Raw genomic sequence first — 14,306 nt, 5'->3', positions numbered from 1 at the left:
ATCATGCTATTCCCCCAATTCCCCCTCCCCCCCACCGAACAGGCGCCCCAACCGACCAGAGGAGGCGCTAGTGCAGTGACCAGGACACACCCACATCCGGCTTCCCACCCGCAGACACGGCCAATTGTGTCTGTAGGGACGCCCGACCAGGCCAGAGGTAACACGGGGATTCGAACCTTTGATCCCCGTGTTGTTGAGTTACACTTCTGTTTAGGTTGGAGTTGAGTATGGAAAGCAAGAGTTTACCGAGGTAAAGAACCACGTGTTACCGATGTAAAGAAGCACGTGTTACCGATGTAAAGAACCACGTGTTACTGAAGTAAAGAACCACGTGTTACCGATGTAAAGAACCACGTGTTACTGAAGTAAAGAACCACGTGTTACCGATGTAAAGAACCACGTGTTACTGATGTAAAGAACCGCGTGTTACTGAAGTAAAGAACCACGTGTTACCGATGTAAAGAACCACGTGTTACTGAAGTAAAGAAGCACGTGTTACTGATGTAAAGAAGCACGTGTTATCTATGTAAAGAACCACGTGTTACTGATGTAAAGAACCACGTGTTACCATGTGAAGAACCACGTGTTACCGATGTAAAGAACCACGTGTTACTGAAGTAAAGAACCACGTGTTACCGAAGTAAAGAAGCACGTGTTACTGATGTAAAGAAGCACGTGTTATCTATGTAAAGAACCACGTGTTACTGAAGTAAAGAACCACGTGTTACTGATGTAAAGAACCACGTGTTACCATGTGAAGAACCACGTGTTACCGATGTAAAGAACCACGTGTTACTGAGGTAAAGAATCACGTGTTACTGAAGTAAAGAACCACGTGTTACTGATGTAAAGAATCACGTGTTACTGAAGTAAAGAACCACGTGTTACCGAAGTAAAGAAGCACGTGTTACTGATGTAAAGAAGCACGTGTTATCTATGTAAAGAACCACGTGTTACTGAAGTAAAGAACCACGTGTTACCGAAGTAAAGAACCACGTGTTACCGATGTAAAGAACCGCGTGTTACCGAAGTAAACAACCGCGTGTTACCGAAGTAAAGAGCCACGTGTTACTGAAGTAAAGAACCACGTGTTACTGAAGTAAAGAACCACGTGTTCCTGAAGTAAAGAACCACGTGTTACCGATGTAAAGAACCACGTGTTAAGGAAGTAAAGAAGCACGTGTTATCGATGTAAAGAACCACGTGTTAAGGAAGTAAAGAACCACGTGTTACCGATGTAAAGAACCACGTGTTAAGGAAGTAAAGAAGCACGTGTTATCGATGTAAAGAACCACGTGTTACTGATGTAAAGAACCACGTGTTAGCTCTGGAAGCGGTGCAGCGGAGTGGTTTCTCTCAAGGACCATTTGTCTGGTTTTTGTCTGATCAGGTTCAATGCAACACTTCCTGTTCCAATGAGTTACCATGATGTCATTTCCTTTTGGTGACTGTCGTTTAAGGTGTGTGTGTGTAGTGAGGTGGGAACACAAACCTGTTATACACACCACAGCCTGTCCCTTGTGAATTTCAAAAGCTACAGAATGGAAACTGTACTGACTTGCACAGAGAGAGAGACACACACACACACACAGAGACACACACACAAAGAGAGAGACACACAGTGAGAGACAGAGACAACACACACAGAGAGAGACACACACACACACACACACAGAGACACAGAGAGCGAGACGGAGAGAGATGGAGAGAGAGAGAGGGAGAGAGAGGGGTTGTAGTCAAATGAAGTCGTATTTACATTGAAACAGGACGGGATGTTCAGCCCTTCCACAGTTACCAGATGATCATCATCTTCAGTTGATCAGTAATGAATAGTGATCAGTAATGAATATTGATTGCTGATCAGTAATGAATAGTGATCAGTAATGAGTATTGATTGCTGAGCAGTAATGAATAGTGATCAGTAATGAATATTGATTGCTGATCAGTAATGAATATTGATCAGTAATGAATATTGATTGCTGAGCAGTAATGAGTATTAACCAGTAATGAATATTGATCAGTAATGAATATTGATTGCTGTAGGGGGCGTGTCCTTTGTAGGTGTGTTGATGTGAGTAACATCCAGTCAGAAAGCAGCAAAAATAAACTCCACAGTTCACAAGAAGACAAGTTGCTGATAAGATGACAATGGGTTTTCTTTTATTTCCACGTTGACTGCATGGTTTGCTCAATACAAACCAGGGTATCCACTTCCTGCCACGCCCACACCCTGTTCCCCACAAACATACGTTTCTGTTCAGCACACGTCACGTCACAGGTCATCATTAGCATGAAAGCATGTCTAAAACTTGTCTTGAACACACGGCTTCTGTTATTTCACGTCACCTACCAGCCAGGACTGAGTCTCCTAAAGGCATCTTAGCCGTCGCAGATGCACCTCCCCTGGCCTGCCATCACTCACATGCAATCAGCCGGTGGGGAGGGATTTATCTTGTTATTGCGAGCCCGGAAACCATTTAACACGCCTTGCACAAAGCCGTGCCGAGTAGAAAGCCGGCCGATATGGTCGTGTGATCACTGTCGGCCGTCGGAGACCCGCGGCGCTCTCAGCACTGTCTGAGAAATGCAGCAGAAACACATCAGGCTCGGAAGACAGTTTGGTGCCGCATGGCAGATGTTCTTCTGCAGATGTAGAGGAAAACCCTGGAGTCGTGTCGGACACTGTGAAGTACTGCAGCGTGAAGGCCGGATGACTAGCAGCAGGTAGCTCGGGTGTGGTTGAGAAGACTGGATGGAGACTAAACTGGCCCATCTGCTAAACATGCCTTAAGATTAAGATGCCTTTTAGGAAAGCCAGCCTGGTTTTTGTCTACTGTACTTAAGAATCAGTTCCTGTCTAGAATGAGGCATGATGGGAGATGATTTTACACACACACACACACACACACACAAAGGGTCTAGTAAACATTCCTTGGGCCCCAACAACATTTGAAATGGGTTCAGTTATTTCAGCCGGGTGTGGCCGGTCTGCCTGGTGTGGCTGGTCTGCCTGGTGTTGCCGGTCTGCCTGGTGTGGCCAGTCTGCCTAGTGTGGCCGGTCTGCCTGGTCTGGCCGATCTGCCTGGTCTGGCCGATCTGCTGGGTGTTGCCGGTCTGCCGGGTGTGGCTGATCTGCCTGGTCTGGCCGATCTGCCGGGTCTGGCCGATCTGCCGGGTGTGGCCGATCTGCCGGGTGTGGCCGATCTGCCAGGTGTGGCCGATCTGCCGGGTGTGGCTGATCTGCCTGGTCTGGCCGATCTGCCTGGTGTGGCCGATCTGCCGGGTCTGGCCGATCTGCCTGGTCTGGCCGATCTGCCTGGTGTGGCCGGTCTGCCTGGTACGGTGAAACCAACTGAATTTCGCTGGCCTGGTTTGTTTGGACTTGGTGCTGATAACCAGCTGACAGCCAAAAGAAAGGCAACAGCAGAGTTAATGTGAGCTACAAAGACTATTTAGACCAGGTGTTTCCACACAGGAGCGTTCTGTAAGATAATGAACCAGCCAGCTTCCCATCATGCTCAGCGTCTGTGACATCCCTCCTATAGAGCTGACACACCTGCAGGGACTCGGCGTTTCCTTGATTTTAGCTGTTAGCTGTATGTGTGCTGCTGTCGTATTTAGCCTCGTGGTGTCTTCTCTGTCTGCCTGCTAGCATCCACCAGGTCGTCCTTTTCTTGAGGCGCCCAGAGAGCGAGACAGGAAGAGAGTCACAGTCAGAATCAAATCACTCCATTCTTCGAGTACATTGAACACGAAACAGGTTTTGGTGACCCCGGTGCAGAACGTACTGACAACTTGGAAACGGTTTAATGGCAGCAGCTGTGGACAGTTGCAGACTACTACATACTGCACCAGCAGCTCGGATAACAGCTGCTCTACCATCTAATGGCTTCTGACTTGTATATCAGACTGAAGACTTTTCTTTGGTGACTTGTGGCTGTCGGCCATATTTAGATGGTGGTAGTGCATGAGAGAACCAGGAGCGAAGAGAGACAGGCATTTAATTGGCGTCAGGCTTAAAAACTACAGTCGGAGTAACTGAAAGGATCTGGGCCGCTGGTGACCCAGGTGTATCGCTAACACTACCAACAAAAGGCTCCTCGTGGTTTGGTATGAAGCGAAGACAAAAGGATTAAGTTCACCGGGTTCATCGCAGGCATAGACGGTCAAAGGCTGCGAGCCGCTGATGTGAGGGAGTTTGGTATTAGAAGGCTGCCATGTATGTCCGCACACCTGCGCCATTACCGCTGCTAAGCAATGACCGTTTCAGCCGGGAGCGCCGCGGAGGAAGTGCAGCTAGCTCAGCCGTGGCCAGTTTAAAAGTAAACGTAGCCATGACAACGCAGATTCACATTCAGATCATTTCAAACCTTGAGGGTTATCTTCAAAACGCCTCGACTCTTGAAGGCCGATATTTCAGATGTTAACCCGGGGAACAACATGGAGGCTGCAGAGCGCCAGGACCAAACTCTCGCTATCAGCGACTCAGGTCAAAGGTCAAACAAGGCCATGGAAAGGTCATAATAAGTTCACAGGTCATGGTGAGGCCATAACACTTGGTCAGGGCAACACATGTATGCAGATGACATCTGCCTCGTCTTTTCACGTTTACAAAACAAAACGAGCCTCACACGCACGTACATACATGCATGGATAGCATGCACGTGGACGTGTACTCACACACACAGACACACACACACAGACACACACACACACACACACACACACACACACACACACACACTTCCTACCCACATGGGAAGGAGTAATCAAAGTGAATCTTAAGATCCAGCAACATCAGCGGACAGGGTGAATAATGGATGGAGTGATATGATTGGTGGCTGACCCACCAGGTCAGAGTTCACAGACGCATAATGAAGGAGTTCCTCATCCCGTCGGATCATTTCCACAAACACAACGTTGTTATTCTTGATCCAAACGGCAAAACTCTTTCATTAAATGTGTTCAGCGCCCAGTAGAAACCCCGATTCTCCCAGTTTGTTTCTGCGGCACCTCACAGACTTATCGATTCAAAGTATTTCACCCCCCAAACTCCAACAAACGTCATCAGAATCATCCAAATGGATCAACATCATAATGAGAGAAAAACAAGCCCCTTGTTTCTTCCAGAAACCTTGTGTCAGGGAGGCCTGAGGTTTTTGCGGGACGCTGACGGATTACGTCTGTGATCAAATTGCTTTTTTCTTTTCATCGATATTTAATTTTTCAAAATGCTGCTACCGTTTCCCTACTGCAAAACTGACTCACACAGACACAGACACAGGACCGTATCTACAGTATTTACAACAAGCCTTATCCGCCATTAAAAGTCCACCGAGGAGGGGCTGGTGGTGAGGGAGAGGGGTGTTTGGGTTGGCGCGCCACGGCTGAAGTTGCAGGTAGAAACTCGAGACTCGGACTTGGTGTTGGAACTCCGCCCAGATAAAAAGGCGCGAGCAGCCGCAGGCTTTACAGTACGTCAAGGAGAGGTGGGGAGATGAATTTGGAATGGAGCGTGTCCCTCAGATTAAAGCTAAGGAGAGGCTGATTAGGATTAGTGCTTGTGTAGATGAACGATGACTCGAGTTAGAGAAACTGTCACGAGGCAGGATCCTAAATACTTCCTTCGTTAAGGTGAAGACGCTTCCTTAAAGGTGCTATGTGTTGTATCTCTAATGCCCTGAAGCGTAATCTGAGTAAACATATGTGACTAGTAAATACCATAACGTGACCAGTAAATATCATGACTAGTAAACATAATATGACTAGTAAACAATGTGACTAGTAAATATCATATGACTAGTAAATGTCATAATATGACTAGTAAACAATGTGACTAGCAAATATCATATGACTAGTAAACAATGTGACTAGTAAATATCACGACTAGTAAATATAATATGACTAGTAAACAATGTGACTAGTAAATATCATATGACTAGTAAATGTCATAATATGACTAGTAAACAATGTGACTAGTAAATATAATATGACTAGTAAACAATGTGACTAGTAAATATAATATGACTAGTAAACAATGTGACTAGCAAATATCATATTACTAGTAAATATCATATGACTAGTAAATGTCAAAGTATGACTAGTAAACAATGTGACTAGTAAATATATTACTAGTAAACTGACTAGTAAATATAATATGACTAATAAATATCATAATATTACTAGTAAATATAATATGACTAGTAAACAATGTGACTAGTAAATATCATAATATGACTAGTAAATATAATGTGACTAGTAAATATCAATGTGACTAGTAAATGTCATAACGTGACTAGTAAATATCATAATGTGACTAGTAAATATCATAATGTGACTGGTAAATATCAGTAGGTGGAAGTGAGTGGTACTGGTTAAAACAAAGTACACGAGTCAGATTTGTCCGTTTAGAAGCAGAGCCGCCAGAGCGGCTGACTGGGTCTGTTGGTGTCTGTCAGTGAACTGAGCAGCCTTGACAGTCAGCTGGGTTCTACTGACAGGCTGTCTGTCACCACCTTTCTATTGGAATCAGATCGTCTTGTTTAGATGTGGATTTGTCGTTAACGTGTCTGAATACTGGAGGGCAGCGCTCAGGTAGCATCACACATAACACCTTTAAGTCCTAAACGCCACCTGCTGGCTGGACACGGGTCCCCACTCGGGATCAAAACATGATCAGAAATCCTCTCCCTGCCTTTACTTTCCCCGCCTCCCTCACTAACGTGCAGTAATGGGCACGAGTGGAATGGAGGACTGAAGGTTAGGACTGAGGACGTTCATGTGATGGAATGAGACTCGTCCCTGGGTGAATCGGGTGAGAATGTGCCGTGAGGCAGAAGGACACATGGGATTTGCCCCAAACTGAATCAGCCAGCGGACTTTTCAGCGCTGACTTGGTGAGATGGCGCCAGTCCTTCAGACCAGAGATGATGGACTCTTGTAGATGAAATGGGACACAACCAGCAGGACTGGAACAAGGTCCAGGAAGTTAGATAGTACATGGCCCTGGACCAGTGCATCATGGGCTTCGGTAGAGTCGATGGAAGGGGAGAGGGAGTCGTGTCTGGTAGGACAAAGGAAAGGTGTCCTAAACCAGCGGGGAGGGAACTGGTTTGGTTTCCAGTACTGGAGCCTCTGGTTCAGCTTCCAGTGTGGGCTGGTCATCTGTACTGTTCACAGTGGTACCATCGGTGTTCGGGTCATCCTGTGGAAACAACGCACACGCACACACACACACACACACACACACACACACACACACACACACACACACACACACATGTTCATTAATTCATCCATTATCCAGACCGCTTATCCTGCTCTCAGGGTCGTGGGGATGCTGGAGCCTATCCCAGCAGTCACTGGGCGGCAGGCGGGGACACACCCTGGACAGGCCACCAGGCCATCACAGGGTCCACCCCCCCCCCCCACACACACACACCTAGGGACGACTCAGTACGGCCGAGTCACCTGACCTACAGGTCTTTGGACTGTGGGAGGAAACCGGCGCCCCCAGAGGAAACCCACGCAGACACGGGGAGAACATGCAAACTCCACACAGAGGACGACCCGGGACGACCCCCAAGGTTGGACTACCCCGGGGCTCGAACCAAGGACCTTCTTGCTGTGAGGCGACCGTGCTGACCACTGCTCCACCCACACAGAGACAGACTTGTGCTAACAGCACTGACAGGTGGGGATGTTTTTTTAACCCACACAACAGAAATATGAGAAACCACTGACCCTTTACATATCAAAGCGATTGGGTTTTTGGGTGGCGTGGCGGTCTATTCCGTTGCCCACCAACACGGGGCTCGCTAGTTCGAATCCCCATGTTACCTCCGGCTTGGTCGGGTGTCCCTACAGACACAGCTGGCCGTGTCTGCGGGTGGGAAGCCGGATGTGGGTATGTGTCCTGGTCGCTGCACTAGCGCCTCCTCTGGTCGGTCGGGGAGCCTGTTCGGGGGGGGGGGGACTGGGGGGAATAGCGTGATCCTCCCATGCCCTACGTCCCCCTGGGGAAACTCCTCACTGTCAGGTGAAAAGAAGCGGCTGGCGACTCCACATGTATGGGAGGAGGCATGTGGTGGTCTGCAGCCCTCCCCGGATCAGCAGAGGGGGTGGAGCAGTGACTGGGACGGCTCAGAGGGGGTGGAGCAGAGACCGGGACGGCTCAGAGGGGGTGGGGCAGAGACCGGGACGGCTCGGAAGAGTGGGGTGGAGCAGAGACCGGGACGGCTCAGAGGGGGTGGAACAGAGACCGGGACGGCTCAGAGGGGGTGGGGCAGAGACCGGGACGGCTCGGGAGAGGGGGGTGATTGGCCGGGTACAACTGGGGAGGGGTAAAAAAAAAGAAGGTGGTGGAACTTTATTCTTGTTAATGTGCTGTTGGTGAGGATCGGCAAACCGGGTGTGACGTCATCCTGAAGCACATTTGATCATGTGGCTTACTAACAGCTGGTGTCACCCAGCACAGGATCTGCTGTGTGTGTGTGTGTGTGTGTGTGTGTGTGTGTGTGTGTGTGCACGCTCACCGTCACCCAGGGATGAGACAAAACCTCTTCAGCAGTGTAACGGGCGTCCACGTTGACCTGCAGCATCTGTCCAATCAGCATCTGAGAAACGGGTCATGAGACGTCAGGTCAGACACGTCACTGCAGTTTCACATGTGGTCACATCCCCCCCCCACCACCCCCCCTTTTTCTCTCCAATCGTATTTGGCCAATCACCCCACTCTCCCGAGCCGCCCCGGTCTCTGCTCCACCCCACTCTCCCGAGCCGTCCCGGTCTCTGCTCCACCCCACTCTCCCGAGCCGTCCCGGTCTCTGCTCCACCCCACTCTGCCGAGCCGTCCCGGTCTCTGCTCCACCCCACTCTGCCGAGCCGTCCCGGTCTCTGCTCCACCCCACTCTCCCGAGCCGTCCCGGTCTCTGCTCCACCCCACTCTCCCGAGCCGTCCCGGTCTCTGCTCCACCCCACTCTGCCGAGCCGCCCCGGTCTCTGCTCCACCCCACTCTCCCGAGCCGTCCCGGTCTCTGCTCCACCCCACTCTGCCGAGCCGTCCCGGTCTCTGCTCCACCCCACTCTCCCGAGCCGTCCCGGTCTCTGCTCCACCCCACTCTGCCGAGCCGTCCCGGTCTCTGCTCCACCCCACTCTCCCGAGCCGCCCCGGTCTCTGCTCCACCCCACTCTCCCGAGCCGTCCCGGTCTCTGCTCCACCCCACTCTGCCGAGCCGTCCCGGTCTCTGCTCCACCCCACTCTGCCGAGCCGTCCCGGTCTCTGCTCCACCCCCTCTGCTGACCCGGGGAGGGCTGCAGACTACCACATGCCTCCTCCCATACATGTGGAGTCACCAGCCGCTTCTTTTCACCTGACAGTGAGGAGTTTCACCAGGGAGACGTAGCACATGGGAGGATCACGCTACTCCCCCCCAGTTCCCCCTCCCCCCTGAACAGGTGCCCTGACAGACCAGAGGAGGCGCTAGTGCAGCGACCAGGACACATACCCACACCCGGCTTCCCACCTGCAGACACTGCCAGTTGTGTCTGTAGGGACGCCCGACCAAGCCGGAGGTAACACGGGGATTCAAACCGGCGATCCCTGTGTGTTGGTAGGCAACGGAATAGACCGCCACACCACTCGGACACCCCATATGTGGTCACATCTGGTGTTGTCATAGTTACCAATGACATAAGCTCTGTCAGCACTGTGTTAAACGATACCGGCAGAACAGAACAGTACCAGCTGTGTTGGCTCCATGTAGACTGAGAATGTGAGCGTAAGTGACTCGGGCTTGAACGCATTTACATAACTCACGCTCATCTGCATATCAATCATGAACAGTTACAATCACAATTACCATGACACGATCTAGACAGTTACATTGTAGCTCTTCTGATTTACCGATGTCAACGTGTTGATCAGGTTTCTGCCGACTTTCATTTAAACTGTGAAGGTGAAACTTCCCCACACACACACACCATGAAGCTGATGTCACTCTGCTTCTCCACACTCACACACACACACACACTCACACACACACAGACACACACACACACACACAGACAGACAGAGAGAGAGAGCGAGATACAGACAGAGACAGACAGACAGACAGACGGAGAGAGAGAGAGACACACAGATGGAGAGACACAGAGAGAGACAGACAGACAGAGAGAGAGAAACAGAGACACACACACAGACACAGACAGAGAGAGACAGACACAGATGGAGAGAGAGAGACACGGTGAAAGAGACAGACGGAGAGAGAGACACACACACACTCACAGGCAGAGACAGAAAGACAAAGACAGAGAGAGGGAAAGAGACAGACGGAGCAAGAGAGAGAGAGACAGACGGAGAGAGAGAGAGAGAGAGAGAGACACATACAGATGGAGAGAGAGAGAGACAGACGGAGAGAGAGATAGAGAGAGACAGACGGAGAGAGAGAGAGAGAGAGACAGACGGAGAGAGAGAGAGAGAGAGACAGACGGAGAGAGAGAGAGAGAGAGACAGAGAGAGACAGACGGAGAGAGAGAGAGAGACCGTGAGTCGTACCTTGGCAGGCAGGCTGATGTTGTCCCAGTCAGGTGAGGGGAACTCCAGCTTCCCTCTGAGGATCTGGTCAAACAACTCCTCCTGGACATTGTTCTCGCTGGACACACACACAGACAGACCAAAAGACACACAGACCAACACATAGACCGACAGACACACAGATAGACATAGAGAGACAGTCTACTGTCAGCTCTTGTACTGTAAGGAATATTGTGTGCGTCCAACAGGAATATAAATCAGACTGGAGGGTTCCAGTAACACGTCTGAATCACATGTTTAATAACAGTAAAATGAAAGTGAGTCGGTGACACTGGTGTCCTCCAGTACCATGAAAATAAACATGTTAACATGACATTTCCTGAAGTATCTTGGTTTTACTGTAGTTCTACTTTAATTTCCAGTGTGAGAGACACAAAATGGTCACTTGACCAGACTGTTTCACCACAAGTATCAGATTATTTGTGGTCCTGTGTGGTGACGATCAGTCAGAGGGAACAGTTTCTGTTGTAGTAAATCTGAGTTTACCTCTGGCAGACATGTTACTGTGAGTGACAGGTTGGGTTTACCTCTGGCAGACATGTTACTGTGAGTGACAGGTTGGGTTTACCTCTGGCAGACATGTTACTGTGAGTGACAGGTTGGGTTTAACTCTGGCAGACATGTTACTGTGAGTGACAGGTTGGGTTTACCTCTGGCAGACATGTTACAGTGAGTGACAGGTTGGGTTTACCTCTGGCAGACATGTTACTATGAGTGACAGGTTGGGTTTAACTCTGGCAGACATGTTACTGTGAGTGACAGGTTGGGTTTACCTCTGGCAGACATGTTACTGTGAGTGACAGGTTGGGTTTACCTCTGGCAGACATGTTACTGTGAGTGACAGGTTGGGTTTAACTCTGGCAGACATGTTACAGTGAGTGACAGGTTGGGTTTAACTCTGGCAGACATGTTACTGTGAGTGACAGGTTGGGTTTACCTCTGGCAGACGTGTTACTGTGAGTGACAGGTTGGGTTTACCACTGGCAGACATGTTACTGTGAGTGACAGGTTGGGTTTAACTCTGGCAGACATGTTACAGTGAGTGACAGGTTGGGTTTAACTCTGGCAGACATGTTACAGTGAGTGACAGGTTGGGTTTAACTCTGGCAGACATGTTACAGTGAGTGACAGGTTGGGTTTAACTCTGGCAGACATGTTACTATGAGTGACAGGTTGGGTTTAACTCGGGCAGACATGTTACTATGAGTGACAGGTTGGGTTTACCTCTGGGAGACATGTTACTATGAGTGACAGGTTGGGTTTACCTCTGGCAGACATGTTACTGTGAGTGACAGGTTGGGTTTACCTCTGGGAGACATGTTACTATGAGTGACAGGTTGGGTTTACCTCTGGCAGACATGTTACTGTGAGTGACAGGTTGGGTTTACCTCTGGCAGACATGTTACTATGAGTGACAGGTTGGGTTTACCTCTGGCAGACATGTTACTATGAGTGACAGGTTGGGTTTACCTCTGGCAGACATGTTACTGTGAATGACAGGTTGGGTTTAACTCTGGCAGACATGTTACAGTGAGTGACAGGTTGGGTTTAACTCTGGCAGACATGTTACTATGAGTGACAGGTTGGGTTTACCTCTGGCAGACATGTTACTGTGAGTGACAGGTTGGGTTTAACTCTGGCAGACATGTTACTGTGAGTGACAGGTTGGGTTTAACTCTGGCAGACATGTTACTGTGAATGACAGGTTGGGTTTAACTCTGGCAGACATGTTACTGTGAGTGACAGGTTGGGTTTACCTCTGGCAGACATGTTACTGTGAGTGACAGGTTGGTTTTAACTCTGGCAGACATGTTACTGTGAGTGACAGGTTGGGTTTAACTCTGGCAGACATGTTACTGTGAGTGACAGGTTGGGTTTAACTCTGGCAGACATGTTACAGTGAGTGACAGGTTGGGTTTACCTCTGGCAGACATGTTACTGTGAGTGACAGGTTGGGTTTACCTCTGGCAGACATGTTACTGTGAGTGACAGGTTGGGTTTAACTCTGGCAGACATGTTACAGTGAGTGACAGGTTGGGTTTACCTCTGGCAGACATGTTACAGTGAGTGACAGGTTGGGTTTAACTCTGGCAGACATGTTACTGTGAGTGACAGGTTGGGTTTACCTCTGGCAGACATGTTACTATGAGTGACAGGTTGGGTTTACCTATGGCAGACATGTTACTATGAGTGACAGGTTGGGTTTACCTCTGGCAGACATGTTACAGTGAGTGACAGGTTGGGTTTACCTCTGGCAGACATGTTACTATGAGTGACAGGTTGGGTTTACCTCTGGCAGACATGTTACTGTGAGTGACAGGTTGGGTTTACCTCTGGGAGACATGTTACTATGAGTGACAGGTTGGGTTTACCTCTGGCAGACATGTTACTGTGAGTGACAGGTTGGGTTTACCTCTGGCAGACATGTTACTATGAGTGACAGGTTGGGTTAACTCTGGCAGACATGTTACTGTGAATGACAGGTTGGGTTTAACTCTGGCAGACATGTTACAGTGAGTGACAGGTTGGGTTTAACTCTGGCAGACATGTTACTATGAGTGACAGGTTGGGTTTACCTCTGGCAGACATGTTACTGTGAGTGACAGGTTGGGTTTAACTCTGGCAGACATGTTACTGTGAGTGACAGGTTGGGTTTAACTCTGGCAGACATGTTACTGTGAATGACAGGTTGGGTTTAACTCTGGCAGACATGTTACAGTGAGTGACAGGTTGGGTTTACCTCTGGCAGACATGTTACTGTGAGTGACAGGTTGGGTTTAACTCTGGCAGACATGTTACTGTGAGTGACAGGTTGGGTTTAGCTCTGGCAGACATGTTACTATGAGTGACAGGTTGGGTTTACCTCTGGCAGACATGTTACTGTGAGTGACAGGTTGGGTTTACCTCTGGCAGACATGTTACAGCGAGTGACAGGTTGGGTTTAGCTCTGGCAGACATGTTACTATGAGTGACAGGTTGGGTTTAACTCTGGCAGACATGTTACTGTGAGTGACAGGTTGGGTTTACCTCTGGCAGACATGTTACTGTGAGTGACAGGTTGGTTTTAACTCTGGCAGACATGTTACTGTGAGTGACAGGTTGGGTTTAACTCTGGCAGACATGTTACTGTGAGTGACAGGTTGGGTTTAACTCTGGCAGACATGTTACTGTGAGTGACAGGTTGGGTTTAACTCTGGCAGACATGTTACTGTGAGTGACAGGTTGGGTTTTCCTCTGGCAGACATGTTACAGTGAGTGACAGGTTGGGTTTACCTCTGGCAGACATGTTACTGTGAGTGACAGGTTGGGTTTAACTCTGGCAGACATGTTACTGTGAGTGACAGGTTGGGTTTAACTCTGGCAGACATGTTACTGTGAGTGACAGGTTAGGTTTAACTCTGGCAGACATGTTACAGTGAGTGACAGGTTGGGTTTAACTCTGGCAGACATGTTACTATGAGTGACAGGTTGGGTTTACCTCTGGCAGACATGTTACAGTGAGTGACAGGTTGGGTTTAACTCTGGCAGACATGTTACTGTGAGTGACAGGTTAGGTTTAACTCTGGCAGACATGTTACTGTGAATGACAGGTTGGGTTTAACTCTGGCAGACATGTTACAGTGAGTGACAGGTTGGGTTTACCTCTGGCAGACATGTTACTGTGAGTGACAGGTTGGGTTTAACTCTGGCAGACATGTTACTGTGAGTGACA

At 49.1% G+C, this 14,306-nt stretch overlaps 1 pseudogene; it reads right to left on the bottom strand.

Moving 5' to 3' along the window:
• Positions 1 to 7,087: 7,087 nt before the first annotated feature.
• LOC130130672 (serine/threonine-protein kinase DCLK2-like) overlaps positions 7,088 to 14,306 on the bottom strand; it is a 41,821-nt pseudogene continuing 34,602 nt past the window's right edge.

Source organism: Lampris incognitus, chromosome 20, assembly GCF_029633865.1.
Source record: "Lampris incognitus isolate fLamInc1 chromosome 20, fLamInc1.hap2, whole genome shotgun sequence".
NCBI classification, from domain to species: Eukaryota; Metazoa; Chordata; class Actinopteri; order Lampriformes; family Lampridae; genus Lampris; species Lampris incognitus.
The sequence above is the reverse complement of the archived record's forward strand: the minus strand, read 5'-3'. Positions and strand labels throughout refer to the sequence as shown.